This window comes from Cheilinus undulatus, linkage group 5 (genome assembly GCF_018320785.1).
Source record: "Cheilinus undulatus linkage group 5, ASM1832078v1, whole genome shotgun sequence".
Classification (NCBI taxonomy): domain Eukaryota; kingdom Metazoa; phylum Chordata; class Actinopteri; order Labriformes; family Labridae; genus Cheilinus; species Cheilinus undulatus.
The window spans coordinates 26,660,275-26,677,806 of NC_054869.1; the positions used below are offsets into that span (position 1 = coordinate 26,660,275).

At 38.9% G+C, this 17,532-nt stretch overlaps 1 protein-coding gene across 2 annotated transcripts in view; it reads right to left on the bottom strand.

Moving 5' to 3' along the window:
* The window catches only part of znrf3 (zinc and ring finger 3), a 99,584-nt gene that overhangs the window by 16,704 nt on the left and 65,348 nt on the right, over positions 1-17,532 (bottom strand). The gene's annotated exons all lie outside the window — the stretch shown is intronic.

The window sequence follows — 17,532 nt, forward strand, 5'->3', positions numbered from 1 at the left end:
ATGCAACTCTGCATGACACTGAGCAGGATTTTGAATTGGATTCTGCCATGCACTCTCAGGAAAGTTGAATAAAGTTATCAAGGATTTCCAGCTGCTTAAAAAGTGAGCTTTCTTTCATCTGAGAGCAGGGAAAGTCAGCAGCACACAGCTCTTTTGAAGACTTCTGCTAAAGGCAAAAGATAAAGGAAATGCTTGGATCTGCAGAACCTGAGTATCTCCTCGCAGAATCCAAATTGGCTTCCCCTCTACAGGGGGAGGAAAAAAATAAAGTTTCTTTATCACTCCTGCGTTGCTCTACAACCCGTTCTCACCCAGCTCGATTCATGGTGCCCTATTTAGACAGCGTTTTGATGTCTGCACTACATGATCTAAAATAGCGCAGCTAGGATCATATCCTGGTATTATCAAGTGCCCTTGGGTTCTTGCCAGCACTCTTCATAACTGGAGGGAAGAAGGGGTGTGTGTGTGTGGGGGGGGTGAAGATCAAAGTGACAATGTACAGTGCTATGACTCTGCTGGAGAGGCTGGAGAGTGTCAGAGGAGCAGTCAGCGGGCACTTACAGAGGACAAAGACAGGGAGAGATGAGAGAGGCAGAGGTGGGGTGTGAGGGCCAGACTAATAATGTTCATTTCCAACATAACAACACTCATTGACGAGACTCCCAGCACATTCCTGCATCTTTAGGCTGAGAGGGAAGACAGAGGAATCTGTAACTGTGCTCTGCAAGCCCCTTTCAAACTCATATTTATGCCATGGGTCACACATCTTCTCCTTCCTCTCATCTTACTTATTGTTCAAACAATGCTTTGTTCCAGTGATCACACCAAACTACATCTTACCGAATTTGTGCCATTTTGAATTAAAATCTCCTGTGAGGAAATTTTGGTTGGTCTGAGACTGACTGAAATTAAAACTGCTGTGTCTTTGTGAGCTACAAAAATAAACAAAACCATCAGCATAAAGGTGGATTACTTCAATAAAAAACTTGTTTAATGTTTAAAGCTGTGATCAACAGCACACTAAACTCCTGAAGTGTCATTTTAACTCCATTATGAGTGAAATAGTCTTCAGTGTAGGAGTAGTTAGACAGTGTTGATTCACCAGGGTTAGGTCAACTCTGTAAAGAGTCACATTATCTAAGCTAAGACTTTGCCTACTGCCATTTCCAATCTGGGGGACTAAGTTTTCCCAGTATGCCTTTGGGCAGTGTTTTAGATGTTTCCTGTTTTACAGTGATTTCTACTGGGATGCTTTTGCTCATGCTTCTGGTGAATTATTGTTTTTAAACACTTTGGCACCATGAGTGAAGTTATTCCCTGAGTTGGTCGTTACCTGCCTGTGGTGGGGGATGGTCTAAAATAAAGGATTAAGTGCAGACTTTCATCTCAACGTGTACTCTGGTTCTGTGTCTTTCTCTTTGCTCCATTATTGCCATAACACACCTAACTTTGCCACAGCTGTTCAATGTGAGGTGGTGGCCTCAAAAAAAAAAACAAAACAAAACAAAAAAAACCACAGAACTTTGCTATTTAAAGAGAAAAAAAGAAAAAAATTACAAAATAGCCTGGATCAGTTTCTCTGTTAAAGCGTTACTATCAGTCTCTCTTGTAAAGGCTGTTTATTAAGCATGATTTTCAAGATCCATGTAGAAATTATTATTTTGAATACTTCAAAAATATTGAACACGCTTTAATCAAAATCTTCCACAAGTTTGGAGACGTTTCTTGCTAGGCATGCATGCAATTAAACAGTTAAATTCATATATCAAATTAGACGACGCAAGATTTATGAGTCTGTTAAACTACCTATCATTTCTTATAAACACAGGCTTGAAATCCCAATCCTCTTTTAAACTGCAACGAAGCCTCCCGCCACTGTGTTTGCAGCCGTGATACCTCAATGTGTCGGCCATATTGCCAGAGCGAGGTCGTCGCCTGCCAGCCAGTCAATGAGGCATCTACAGATATTATGTCTATGCTATGCTTTTTAAACATGAGAAGCTTAGCAGTCATTGTGTAGTAGGAGCTGCACCGTATGACAGCTTTAGAGGTAGAAAATGGAAATAAAGTGGTAGGCTGTTGAGGGTTGTGCTCACGTATAACTACTCAACCAAAGTGAAAAAGGGCCACATATCAAAGCACAATCTACAAAGATGAACCAAAGGTTGGCAGAGCTAGCTGCTAATTTTAGCCATGCTCGACAGAGTATTTCAGTCTCACATCATACCCACTGACACAATGACCCTGTGAGAAATTTGAATGTCTTCCAAGTATTTTTTCTTCTTTAGACTAGTCTGTTAAATGCAATTTAAATGGGCATTTAGCTGAATGGAGAGATAGATGATCGGGAACATCTTTTCATTGCTGCTTTAAACCTCATATCGAATGGCTGTTCTTTTAAATTGTTATACAGCTGATGATAGTTTTTGTCCTATTTATTTGAGCTTTTGCAGTTTTAAATTGTATCATACACAAAAATAGCTTGACTAGTTACAGTATCTCTTATTTCCTTTGCCATACTGTTCTTACATTACGCTCCCCACTCCCTGGGTTTACTATGAGTCTTTATAAAGAGGTTAATGATTAATTTCTAAGACATAACATGTGTAGCAAAGGTAAGTTTGAACACCACCATCTCCACTTAACATACTTTTATTGTTTCAAGTGGTATTAGCTCTGTCTTATTTCAATGTAAGAAGAATAAGCACACTATCTGAATTATTCAGAATCAATATCTGCTGATAACAGAGTCAATAATGGTGCTAAAAATAGATCATACTTGATGTCTATAATAATAGCCCAGGTTGTCTTGCCTGCAGGTATGTTAGGAGGTGCTGCTGTGTGGACGAGCCACAGAGGGAGGGGAACACAACTACACCAACAAGAGAGATTTAATATAAAGGCCGGTATTTGTTCCACATTGTTAATTCAGCTTCAAGTGTAAATCAGCTTCAGGAAAATACACACACCCAGGGAGCCAGTGAAGTGTTTCAGCTGTGTCTGAATTAGATTTCCTCTTGGTTTAATCCACAGATAAGATGTTTATGAATCAGACTTTCAGAGCTCATCAAAGACTAATTAACCCTGCAAACTGATTCAATCTTTCCCAGTAGTGCACCAAAGCCTTGTCAAACACTAAAACACTAAAAAAAAGATGACACACTATACACACTCTGAAAACTTTCTCTTTCGTCCTGCCTCCTTTACATAAACTAACATCGCTCCTTTTCTTTCTTCTCTCACTTTTTTTGTACTAGGAAAGTTCAAAAGCGAGTGCAGAGAAAATCTTGCGCGGCTTTTCCCTCTCACCCAGTTTTTCTCTCAGCTCCACACTGCCAGGCTCCAGCCCCCATTTAATTCAGCACTAGTCTGGTCCTTTGATGTTAGCTCTCCCGGTTAATAATTAATAGCTCTCGGTAAGACGCTTTGAGAAGAAAGAGATCTCCCTCCTAAAGAATCTCCACTCAGGCAGGCCCAAGCTGCAGTGCAGGGACTTGCCTGACAACAACAAAAATGCAGCCACAGGCAAACTGTTTCTCCTAAAAATCATGACATATCTCCTTCCAAAACTCTCTAAAACACACAACAACCTTGGACAACAACAGAAGAATTTAAACTTCTTACTTAAGACTGTTCAAATGTTTTCATTTTCCTCTCAGGAGCATAAAAACTGGAATAATACTGTTTACTTCACTGTTCAAAGAAGAATATCAAGATATAATGACAGCCACTTGAGACTCAGTGCTCCACTGCAAACTTCACAAAAAGATGAATAAGAGTCTGGAGACTTTCATTCATAGCACTTTCATAGAGATTAAACAGATGTGTTCAAGAGCGTCTGTTCATTAAGCTTATCCAGGGTTAAGTCGAAGCCAGATGACATTTTAATCATCTCCTTCATGATAAAAAGACGAGATACAGACACATAGATGTTATCACTTCAGGAATCCAATATCTCAAGGATGAATGCTGTGATACCTTAGTGAAAAGAAGAAACCTGGAAATATTTCCTCTTCTGAATCAAAGTGCAGGAAAAAGAAGTTTTCTCCAGTATACCTATACATATATAGAAAGGCAAAGTCTTAATGAAATAAAGGGTTGAGTGTTGATAATCTTAGTTCAAGATGTTTAGTGTCTGGAAGTAAGACACTCTTTCTTCTTGTTTTTGTTTTATAGAGGACTTTAGCAGAGCCTATGGCCTTTATTAGATGGGACAGCTAAAGAGGGACAGAAAATATGGGGAGAGAGAGTGGCGGAAGTAGCTCAAAAAACAGCACCAAGATCGGGAATGGAACCTACAACTAGTGTGCTCAGTACAAATAAGTTATTCTCAGTGAACAGGTATGAACACTTCTGCAGATATTTACAACTGATATATCCTCTGATGTATCTGCCCATATTGGCTGTCAATACTGTCCCACAGCTGCTGTAATCATGTTTAAATATTGCCCTATATTGGATGTAAGTATCAGCCTATATCTGCTGTAAATAATTCCAAAATCAACTGTACAAATCAGCCATAAAGGGATGTAAATGTTGGCCTGTACCGATGCAAGTATTGGCCTAAATTGGCATTAAATATGAGCCCATATTAGTTGTCAAGTATCAACCGTATTAGCTGAAACATAAGCCTATACCTTTAGTAAATATTAGCCTATAACAGTTGTAAATATTGTCTTATATCTGTTATAAATATTGGCCTATATCGGCTGTTTATATTGGCCTATATGGGCTTTTAATATTGGCCTTTATCGGCTGTAAAAATTGGCCTTACCGGCTGTCAATATTGACCTGTAATAGCTGTATATTGGCCTATATCAGCTGTTAATATTGGTCTATATCACCAGTAAATATTGGCCTTTATCAGCAGTAAATGTTGTCCTATATTGGATGTATATGTTAGCCTATATGGGCTGTTTATATTCCCCTATAATGGTATTAAATATTGGCCCTTATCAGCTGTAAATATTGGCCTGTAGCTGTATGTAATGGCCTATATTGGCTGTCAATATTGACCTATATTGGCAGAATATATTTTGGCCTAGATTGGCTGTTAATATTCACCTATACCAGCTGTAAACATTGGCCTATATCAGCAGAAAATGTTATCCTATATCAGCTGTAAACATTGTCCTATATCAGCTGTAAATATTGGCCTAGATCAGCTGTAAATATTGGCCTATATCAGCTGTAAATATTGGCCTATATCAGCTGTATAAATATTGGCCTATATCAGCTATAAATATCGGCTTATATCAGCTGTAAATATCGGCCTATATCAGCTGTAAATATTGGCCTATATCAGCTGTAAATATTGGCCTATACCAGCTGTAAATATTGGCCTATATCAGCAGAAAATGTTATCCTATATCAGCTGTACACATTGTCCTGTATCAGCTGTAAATATTGGCCTATATCAGCAGAAAATATTGGCCTATATCAGCTGTAAATATCGGCCTATATCAGCTGTAAATATTGGCCTATATCGGCTGTTAATATTGACCTATACTGGCTGTAAACATTTGCCTATATCAGCAGTACATGTTGTCCTATATTAGCTGTCAAGATTGACCTATACCGGCTCTATATGTTGACCTATTTCGGCTGTTAATGTTGACCTATTCCAGCGTTAAATATAGGCCTATATCAGCTGTATATTGGCCTATATTGGTTGTAAATATTGACCTATACCAGGTGTAAACCTTGGCCATATCAGCAGTAAATATTGTTCTGTATCAGTTGTAAACATTGTCCAATAACAGCTGTAAATATTGGCCTATATCGGCTGTACATGTTGACCTATATCGGCTGTTAATATAGGCCTCTATCAGTTGTATATTGGCCTATATTGGCTTTAAAAATTGATCCTGATTTTATTTTGGACATTGTGCAAAATTGTTGTTATTTCAGTAGACAAGCGCCTTAAGAAGAAAACATTATGACTGAACTGAGTTGACAACATAAATGATATACTTACAGACAACCAAAATAATACCGTCCTGATTCATAACACCCTGATGAACAAAGACACAGGGATTATGGCATTAAACAGCAGCCTGACATGCACTTGTTTGCTCTGCTATCTGCTCTCTCTCAGTGTCTGATGTGCAAAGCATATCATGCTAGTCATCTTTAAGCACAAACTCTCCTATATCTAGTAGGTTTGGTAGCTTCATGCAGTTTGCTTATGAATTTTTGTCTGAATGTAGATGCAAAGTCAAAAATCCCCTGTCTCTTACACGGAGCATAGTTCTCATCTTGACCAAGGGTGGATCCAACTGAACAGGCCTCTGAAATATGACTTGCCACCCAAATATCCTCAACATTGATTGGCTATTTGCCTTTATAGCCATCAATGGAAAGCTTTGAGGCAACCTGTTATTTTCGTTAAATATATCAAATTACCTCGTATATCTTACCTTACATTCAATTGTGTTTACTAAAGTTGTTGCTTTATCAAAGTAGCCTGTCGTCCTCATATCTTCTGTATGTGGCCCTCAGTAAAACAGTTTAAACACCCCTGTTTCAACCAGTCGTAACATGATCTCTGAGCATTTCATCATTCAACTATCCTCAAAAATCAGCTGAACTCTTAACCTGAGCTCCGCTCTGAGGGCACTTTCACAGGTACTTCCCAATACTTCCGGCTAAACAAACTTCCCCCTGGCTCGCAGGCATGAGAATTAGGGTTCAATCTTCCCCTGAGTGAACAGAAACCGCAGCAGAGAGTACTGAGAACTCAGTCTAGACACAGAGGAAAATGAAAGCTATGTTTAGCATTGCTAAGTGAGCCTGCCAGCTTGTAAGATCTGAGGGAGAGATGTTTTCACTGGTCTGAAAGAAACTTTTCTCAACATAGAGCTCACTTCATCAATCACGTGAACCAAAGACTCGCATATAAACACACACATGCACATACAGGGTGGGCATCTCTCAAACAATATGCATGAATATGCATGAGAAAGAAAGGGTTATGTGTTCATGCACAGGCAGAAACACCTGGACTACACTTGTATCATGTAGCTCCTGCACCTTTGTCACTTTCCTCCCTACTTTCTTCTCCTCTACTTCCCTTCCTCTCCTCCTCTTCATGCTTTTCTTTCCCTCTTTCCTTCTCTCTCCACACTGCTATAATTAAGGCAATTAAGTCTTCAGAAGACTCTCCTCTGCTATTATGCTGTAATTTCATGTTGCCTCCTAGCTTTACGGTTTATTAAAAGATAAAGGCATACTTTTCTCCCATGGATTTTCTTATATGTGGTTGCCCTCTTCTTTTTGTCCCCCTGCTCCCTCCTTTGCTCTCTCTCAAGTGCGCCAAGACATTATTTACATTCAGCTAAAATAAAATCCAAGTTTTCAATGCGGCTGTGCGTCATCTGATTGTGAGCTCGTGCAGCCTGGGGAAAGAAATGGAAAGTATGCTCCTCCTGGTTTATTCTACTGTACTTCGTGTGCTTTTTGCAAATGAAGTCATCTGTTTTAACTTGACATTTTAATTACAGATTTGATTTATACATATTACTCACCATCTAACAGATATCCTACTGTTTGATTGGCACTGGCAGACTGTAAATCTGTCACAATATTTTTGTCTGTGATCATGTTCACTGTGTGATGAATAATCAAATGGCAAAATAGAATCTAAATATCTTTCCTATCTCTACAAACACAAATTGATTTCCATAAAAACATTTACAGGCCACAATCTAGGCTTTGATAACCCATCTAAGACTAACTCGTGCAGTATCATCATACAGGAATCCACTCCCTCTTATATTTTACACTTTAACCCCTCCCTCCTTAAAGTGCAACTCCTGAATTGCAGGTTAAAAAGAGGCAAAACTAAGTCCAATCACTCTCTAGTGACTGTGTACTCATTGTTCCTCTTTCCTCCCTCCACCTCCCTGAACGTTTGAACTCTCCCATATTCCTCTTTAATATTAATTTGAATGTAGTTAAGTCCCCGGCTGGAGCATTTTATACAAGTCCAGGGACATCTGAGGCCCGTTTCTTGAGCGGCATAAAAATTGTTTATGAAGCACATAAAAATCCACTTGCGTGTCACACTGGGGAAGGAGGAGAAGGAGGTGGAGGGGGACGGGGGCCATGTTTCTCCCCATTCAGCCACCTTCATGTAAACGGGATGGCTAACGAAAGTAAACATGGGGGAAGAATCACTTGAGGCTCTCAGTGAGCAGTGCAGATAAGAGGTTAGGACAGAAAGTGAACACAGACTGGTTTATTTAGGGCCTTAGGGTCCTGCATCACTCTGTTGGTAAAACAGCTCAATGTCTAACACACAATCTGTAACAGTCACTAGTCACTTCTGCAAAGAAAATTACTATATTGATGCAATTTCTTGTGCAACAAAAATCGTCTCCTAAACGGTTTGGTGGGAAGTCTTCATAGCTTAGCTTAAAAGCTAACTCAAGACTGTTCTTAAAATCAGTCAACTTGATCTTTGAAACTCTCATGAAATGGAACATTTCCATGTAAGTGAGAAAAGTTGAATGACACGGCACAAACCACAGCAGCACACCCAAAATATGGGGAATAAATATTGGCAGAAATTTTTGATATTGATATCTACCGATATTTGTCTTTTTTAGCTAATACCGATATCAGGCCGATAATATCCTTCATCCTTTCTAACCAGGTGTAAAAAGGCCAAGACAAAAGAAATGCCGTCGAGCTTGACCTTGGCAGCTGAGCAACACATGAGCTTCAATGCATATCATAGCATGTAGGGATACCTACATGGAGAAAATGAGCTGTTTTTTCTTAAGAGGCGAGCAGCTGAGAATTATAATAAAAGATCGTCACTGAAGAAACACTAGCAACGCAAAGTATCCAATGGATGCATGTACTAACTTTTATTCAACTTTGTATCCGAAACCCCAAAGACTGATGTGTAACACAAGGTGAAATCTATCCCAATATTAAAAAGCACCACAAGGATTTCCTACAGAGAAAAACTCCTGCTGTAACAAGCAACACAGAAAGAAAAAGGGTCATAATGTCCTGAAATTTTCTGGACATTTTCAGTTATCTGAGAATTAAAACCACAGGCTTGACTGTACTCCTCATGTCTGTAGTCTTTAGTGTCTCTGGTTGTTCCCCCTACCTCACTGGCATACCGGTTACTGGTTGCTGGTTGATGCAGAACGCTATCTGTGGCGTGTTCACAGACGGGGTTATAGGTTGGGTTTTGGCACAGTGCCCCAATATGGACAAACAGAGGGGATTGTGGGTAAGCTGCACACCAGTCCAGCAGGGCATACAGAGGGAGATTTGGGGCGAATGTAATGACCTCACTATCGGACAATGACGAGGCCCGCCCCAGGTACACTGATCCCTGACCCTGCCTCTTGTGTACATCATGTACATGACCGTACACACATACACTCATGCAGTATGTAATGACTATCTGTCCCACTGTGTCACCCTGTGTTTCCAGAAGGAAAATCAGTTCCCATGGGTGAAGTGTCATCTTTCCGTACTTTTGACTCCCTACAATGTGAGGCAGATCTGTGGAATAAACACAGATAAAGTCAACCAGATCACAGCTCAGTGAATCAATTTAAGTCGAGGACAGAGGTTTTTCACCAAGAGGCTGTCTTCTAAATAAGTGTGAAAAGCCTCTTTGAAAAGTGACAACATCAGCTTAAAAAACAGAACTGTCAAGGGGACTGAAATAACACATCCGAGGAGTTAGAGGTTTTGTGAAATAATGCTTTTAATATCTGTCTCAGTTTTCTGAGTCAGCATCTCTTTAAATCTTCAGATCTCACAGTCCAGTCTGAAAGATCTGCTTCTTTGTTTTCTGATTGTTCTTTTTCTATTCTTCACTTCATCTTTCCCAACTCAGCGCACAATGTGGGGTGGCTATTCACCCACCATTGCATAACCAGAATTATACAAGTGAATTGTGCTATCAAAATGGGTGTGTGTGTGTGTGTGTGTGTGTGTGTGAGGGGGCACATCTGAGGGGTCCTGGCAGTGGAACTTGGCAAAGAGCCGACCCCTTTAAAGAGTAGAGAGAGAGAGAGAGAGAGAGACAGAGAAACAGAGAGAGTGTGAGACAGAGAGAAGGGAACACTCACTGTCCTTCATCATGAGACCCAGATAAAGCGTCTCTCTAACCCTTAACCTATGCTGACCCTGATATTTATCACAAACTTCTGTTAAAATAAATCTGTTTTAGTTATGTTTACTTATGTTTTCCCTTAAAGTTTACAATTTACTGGTATTTAAAAATGACTTAGGGGGGGCCGCACTGAGTGAGGTGGTGGGCCGCATGTGGCCCCTCGGCCACCAGTTGCCCACCCCTGTTTTAGAGCATAGGAGGGAACAACATTAAGTGTCCGATTAAACACAGGTGCTGCCATGGAGAGCTGGAGGCAATGCACTGTTTGTAAGGAGCTTGGTTTCATTATTATTGTTTATATCATTATCACCAAAGCAACAAAACAATAAATCATCACCATTGCCATCATGAGACCACAATATAGCCTGGGAAATAATCTTGGTTACATGATTATCATGATTATTTTGAAATGACTTTTCTTGTGATCCCGAATCTAAAGTCTGTGTCAAACAATATACAGTACCTAGTTTCCTTGTAATCAAATTAAATTAAGCTAAATGCTTTTTTATTTGGATGAAAATGTAATTTTTTGTCTCCAATTTTGCCATTGCGATTTGATATATGATTCTCTTTTAAATTCCTCAACTTATGCATTTTTCAACAAACAAGCAGTAAATTATTCTATACTATAATGAACACAATATTTGATAGATTAAACTCAAGCTGGACAATTTGAAAAATATCTAATTGCTCATAATTTAGTCCATTACAAATTCAATATGAACTGTTGTATGATGACTTGATGTCTCTTATTTTAAATAAGACAGACTTACACAGATGCTTGCATGATGTGTAGAACAGAACATATCTGCTTTAAAAAATATATTAAACTGGTATTTTGAAACACATTTCACATTTTCTTTGTCGTAGGTAAAATTCCAATTGATTGAAATTAAAAAGGAGAACATCTCTCACACTGTTTTTATAATAATTGAACTGAATCCTATGCTATATTGTGGGCGGTGTAGATGCTTCTGATGATATGTTAGTGTTTCACACCTGGTTTATTAACCTACAATGCTTAATGTTTACTCCACACAAACAGGAGGAAGCAATGTTAAACGGTCACTGTGTGAAGCTCTGCAGAGGACTGAAGTCTTCATAGACCACATGACCCTTTATTGCTGTTGGATTATAATGACAGGCAAACTGTAGCTGCTACACTGCTGATTGGGAGTGACACAGTAATGTCTAATTCCCCAACAAAGTCATGTTTCATTTAGTTACATGTTGCATGTATAATAGCACTCTGTTATCGTGTACCATCACTTGGGCGTGTAGTGAATGATGGTGATCCTGTAAATGCAGCAGAAAGTTTGATGGGTTTGAGCTTTAAGCAACAAGAAGTCCTCATGTTCCTGAATCCTTCCTGAACCCAACATGCCCCCACACTGCCAGCTTCACTGTTTTTTTTCATGGATACATGCTTCTCGGTCCCTCTGCCTCAGTAAAGCTAATGCATGATGCTTCTAAAAGCTCTGGCAGTAAAATCACTACAAGAAGTTGAAGTAAGCAGATGTGTTTATCTGCTGGTCGGCTTTAGTACCAAAAACATACTGGCAGGGCTCTCATGAAACTTGGCAGAAAAAGGATGACTGTTGAAATGTTGTTTGGAACAGACTCATGTGAGAAAAGCTTTTGTTGTAGTGGCCCTTTTTAAATAGATTTTATCTTCCTGATAATGGGCCTTTCATAACACTGCAATTTGCAGTCACTGTTTCAGAGGGTTTCTTCGGATTTAATGTTTTATAGCAAAGCATGCTGATAATTAAAAATACATCTTAACAAAACCAGTGCTGGAGTACTGGTTTGGAAAAAAATATTAATGGCAACACCTTTAGTGTTTTAGTGGAAAACAGTAAAACAGTCTACCAACTACAAAGCCAAAGACCTTCAGACAGCCTGTGCTTGCTTGAAAAAAACACTAATTGTCTTTTTGGATTTAACAAGTAAAGATTACTGTGCTGACACCTTAAAATGCTTATTGTACTTTGGCCATGAGGAAGGATTTCTGCTGAAGCCTTATGAATTTCATGAGCTTAAAATCAAATCCGTCCATCTTTATAACCTTCCCTTACTTTTCCCACTCATGCATCAGGATAATACGATGCTGATAAAGCAGAACATTGTTTTTTTTTTAATGCATGTTGTGAAGATGATAAATTATAAATGAGTCTGATGCACAGGGGTCACAGTTCTGGGTAAGTTCTGGGAATTTAAACATCTTTTCTAAATATACATGTCTGTCTTGTTGTGCACCACAGGGAACGTTTCCTGTCTCCCTCCACAGTTTGATGTCTTGTGGCGTCAGGCGCGCACACTTGCACAAACATGAACACAGATGCAAATGCACTGACTCAGAAGGCTGCCGCTTATCAACAAGCCTTTTAGTCGTTTCTCCCTGCGCTGCCCACAGTTTTGCCCTGCTGAGACCAAGCGCCGGGGCTACAGGAATGGACAACTGCTAATTAAATTTCCTCCACTTTTCCTCTCCGTCCCTCCCATGGTGTTTTCTTACCGGTTTTGGGCCCTGGCCCTTTGTGAGTCACAGAAAAATAAACAAGCTTTCCAGTGAAGGACAGGAATACTATTACATTTAAAAGGCTGTTTATTCTCCTTGTGTCTAAACATGTTTGGATGAAACTGATGAGAGGGTTTGGTTAAATCAGTTCCATGTTTTAAGGTTAAAAACTTAGGAGTTGAGTAAAGATGAGTCCAACGCTTCCTGACATAATTCTTCTGGCACATTATTGAAGAGGTTTTATTTGCAACCTTTGGGAATATAGAAAGCCTGCAGACATGTTACAGTAACTTTGCAACCCTTATCTTTTTAATTCCTACAACTGACATAGTATTTCATATTGAGAGTACTGTTTTTGCTTTAATGTTAGGGACTATTTTGATTCATCAGTCTTTAAATTAAACAACCATTTGCTGTCATTTATAGTGTCAAATTAGGAAGAGTCACTATAGTCACAATATTCCCTTTAAAGGCATAAGTGTTGAGTCCAGTTCAGACCAAAAGATTTGTCAAATGAAACAAAAACCATTTCAGAACGTCACTGCCGATGATTGCACCTGTCTGAACTGAGCCTGCAGCTTAAATCAGGCTGTCTGATGTGTTAAAAAAATGACACAAAAAATGTGTTATTACATGCATAACACATTTTTTGTGGATTTTAACACAAGATGTGTAAAAAAAGCCTAAGAAGTTGTACACACTGCATGTGTTAGATTAACACAATTTGTGTTACTTTGAGTGCATGTGTTAGACAGTTTAACACAATTTGTGTTATTTTGAGTGGCGGGAAGGGGGCGCCTAAGAGACAAAGAAGACAAAGGAGACTGTTAAGGAGGCTGTTTCACTTGGTCTGCTCCCCAACAACTCAGTAAGTATTCATTTCTACTTTATTTAGATACATATCATCAAAATATAAGGTGTTAGGGTAAATTTAGCATGTATATAATCCACCAACTAAATTGTTTTTTAAAGGAAATTCATGATGAAGGTTAGGTTGCGTTCAACAGGGCTGCCTAGCAGTTAGCTAATGTTACATCGCCAAACTTCATTGGTTGATTTTTAATTTTATTTCTACCTTACTGTCAAAAATACACAATGTAAAGTTCAATTTGGGACTTTATAGTCGGCTTAACAACCGCTCCTTTTAGTAAAGTCGGCATGAAACCTGGTCACAATTAACATTTAGCTAGTTAAGTTAAAGTCAATACCACAGTCTGTTATCGCCACCATTTTACTGTTTACATTTTAACGGACATTTTTCTTATATAACTATGACCAAACTAGGACCTTTGGGAGTACGACTGTTGACCGTCGTGTTTTAATGTTACACAGACAGGTATAACACTGGACTAATGCGCTTTCAATGTTTTTTTACTGCTTTTCTTCTGTGTAGTTTCTGTTTTCTGTTCGTTATTTTTTCCCCAGTGCTGGTGTCTATTTGGGAGTTTCAGTCAGCAGGTTGGCATCCCTTCTAGTGTTTTCCCATTTACCTTTATCCGCCATAATTTAATTACTCTTGCTGTAGATTAATTTGGCACACCTATTTTGCCTTTTCATAAGGCTGAGACCATCTTCACGCACGCGAGCTTCTTTGTGGTGCACACGCAGCGGATAAACAACTCTGGGTGAACAGCGTGGAGGAAGGCTGTGTACTGTATACAAACACTCACACAAGTTGTAGGAAACTCTGAAGCCTTTAAGCATAAACACAGGCTTTCCTCTACACGCCTCTTTTTTTTTAATGTCTATGCAGGATTGGTACACGTGTTGCGCTATACATTTGCGTGCTCCCGCTGTCTCACTGACTCTCGCACGTTGGCCAGATAGCTCAGAGCTTCAGTCAGACTTTCAACTTTACAGGAAGTATGGGTTACTATTAGGGGTGTGACGAGACACCTATCTCACGAGATGAGACGAGACGAGACGAGACAAGATTTGGGCCCATGCAACATGAGATGAGATTTTACACTTTTTTCTAATTTTGGAAAAAAAAAGAAGGGGTGGATATATGTCCTTTATACAACTGAAAGTCATAATTGCAACACATTCAGATCTATTAAAAAATGTTTGAATTAGGTATTGAATAGGCTATTAATGCTGTATGAGTATGCTTTGTCTAACTTTGACTCAAACTGTACATTTTAATGCTCTTTAAATCAAACCTTTCATTTTTAAAAGTCTACAAAATCTTTCATTTACTACACTATACACTCATCACTACAATTACAATTACTATATTTAATATTATATTTAATTATATATAATAAAAGCATTTAGATTATTTAAAAGGAATTTAAGTACTGTTTACAACAGACTGAAATATAAAGAGCTGCATCAGTAAAATCAAACTATTTTTCATCCTCTTTAAGGACATCCATATTTAAAACACTCAAAATTAATCTTTAAGTCATTAACACGTTGTAATTTAAAGAAATAGATTATTGTATCGTTTTGTGGTCTTTTTTTCTCATATGAGCTTTAACAGTGTTGGACACGACGCACAGATGAGTGTGTGTGTTTATGTGTGTGCGTTGGTGGTGAGTGAGTGTGTGTCTCTGTCTGCTGTCATACAACAAACAGGGCGCGTTTAACTGAAGCTCTAACTTCGCTTTTTGGAGCTAACAGTGGACTCTATGGTGCTCAAACAGAGTTTGTTTTGCTAAGTTTACTGCTGCAGTATGCAGACCCATTGCGGTACACGTTAAGATTCTGACTGATGATATGGACAGCCAACAGCTGATGGATGTGTGACTGACAGACGGTGAGACAAGAAGGAGACATGACGAAGCTGCGACTCAAAGTTACAAAGTCACAAATAGCGGCACTACGAGCGAGTCTGCGCACATTCACAAACTAAATAAACGCTGTATTCTCCTCATGGAGACTGCACAGGCTTTCACCAGCAGAATTTCATCAATTCACATCGTTATGATGATGCATAGGTGGATCATGTGCGGCCCAAGTAGCGCACGCGAGGGGGTGGTTAGAACGGTCATCTTAATGGATACTGGATCAGCTCCGTCTCCTCATTTGCTCTCTCACCAACAGTTTTATAGTGTCCAGGGCATGTTTGTGATCTTTTATAACTTCCAGTTTGGTATTGTTTTCTGTAATGAGAGCTGCTGTTCCAAGTATCTGCGCAATATTGATCTTGCAAGATTGATTTTTCCGCGACGAGAAATCTTGTGGCGTTTTGATCTCATCACACCCTAGTTACTATTGATAATTAGTGGGTATAAATAATCTCCCTTTTGCCTGAGTAAGGTAGAGGGAAGGAGAGTAGCTGTCAGGTTAAAGATGTGGAGCAACAGCTGAATGAAACAGTCACTGATTTAAGTCATTTGTTCCTGTTATATTCCTTCATCAGTAAGAGATGCAGCTGCAGTAAACATTTCTGTGTCTATAATTAGATTTATCAAATGGACATTAAACAAAGATGAATAAGCAGTGTTGATCTTTCCAGGATATGAACTTGAGCAAGAAAGTAACTCCATTTATTATTTAATTAGATAATTTGACACATTGTTTTTTTACTTAGGCTGACAAACATTAAAAAAGTGTGATTCCAGCATAATCATGTAAACAAAACAGGAAATAAAGGGTCTGGCACACATTTTTTGTGTAGATTAGTTGAAGTTAAAGTGAGAGATAGTTATGTGGCCTGTTGCAATTTTGACTTTTTTTTTGCCCTGAAATTGCACAAGATTGATGCCTTTAACTTTAAATTTTTTTCTCCTGGGGAGCACACCCTGATACCCCCTAGCCAGTCCCCCACCATAGCCTACTAAAAATCCTTATTTTCTTTTAAATACTCAAATGTGCTCTCCTCGTTGAAGCACAATAGATTTTGATTTAGGGCTTTTTTTTCTTTTTTTCATTTTTAACTAATATTTTTGGACTGTCTTAGACCACAGAAGTAAAATGGGAATGGTTCCCTTTTTAATATTGTTGTGTTATCTGCTATCTTCAGTGTGATGCAGAGTTTGGAAAAATTTTTCCGGGGGAGGAGGACCTTTGGATATGGGGAGGACACATCATTTCAAAAGTCCTAAAAGTGGCAACACTTGAAAAGGACCCCAAGGAGAGAGAATGGTAAGTTGCCTTCTATGTATACCAGATACAATGACTTGTCAGTCTAATGTGTTTTTATTTGGTGGGCACATGGCCTGTGCCATTCATTTTTATTATAGGAATATTATCTGAGGGGAATCCCATAGGGCCAGAATATATTAATTTGTACTTTGATTCATATCGCCACTTGTGCTGAACCACTAAAAAAACAAAAAATGTTATTGTGATTCTTTAAACTGATGGGTCTAAATTTCTCCAGCACATCCTTGTGGATACTGTTTTTCTCTGTGGTAGTAATTTATTGATCAGAGGTGGAATCACTAATTGCATGTATGCCTTTGGTGTTCTGCTTAGAGTCACTTTGCTTCAGAGCTCTTCAGCTCCTGGCACACTATCTGCCTCTAGGAAGGGCCAAAGGATGGACCAGATACAGTGTAAAATCATCCCTACCTTAAACCTTGGACCTTAGACCGGTAAGAAAGATGTTTTTGTCTATGAATGTCTCACACTTTTGAATTAGTGAATCCCATCTCGGCTATTAACAAATGTTGAAAAGGGTTTTGCTTTGACATACTTAAGAATTTTTCAATATCAAAATGTCAGCGCTGGTATGGAAAATCACCTTTGGTTAGGTAATTGATCATTATAGTGGACTGCATGGTAGGGAGATGTATGCATCAATATTCAGCGTTTCACACAGGTTGAGAATAAATTTTACTTTGGTGCCTTAATGTGACCCTTACAGTGTTTGACAGTTGGGTTCTTCAATAAATGCATAACTTAAGAAATGAAT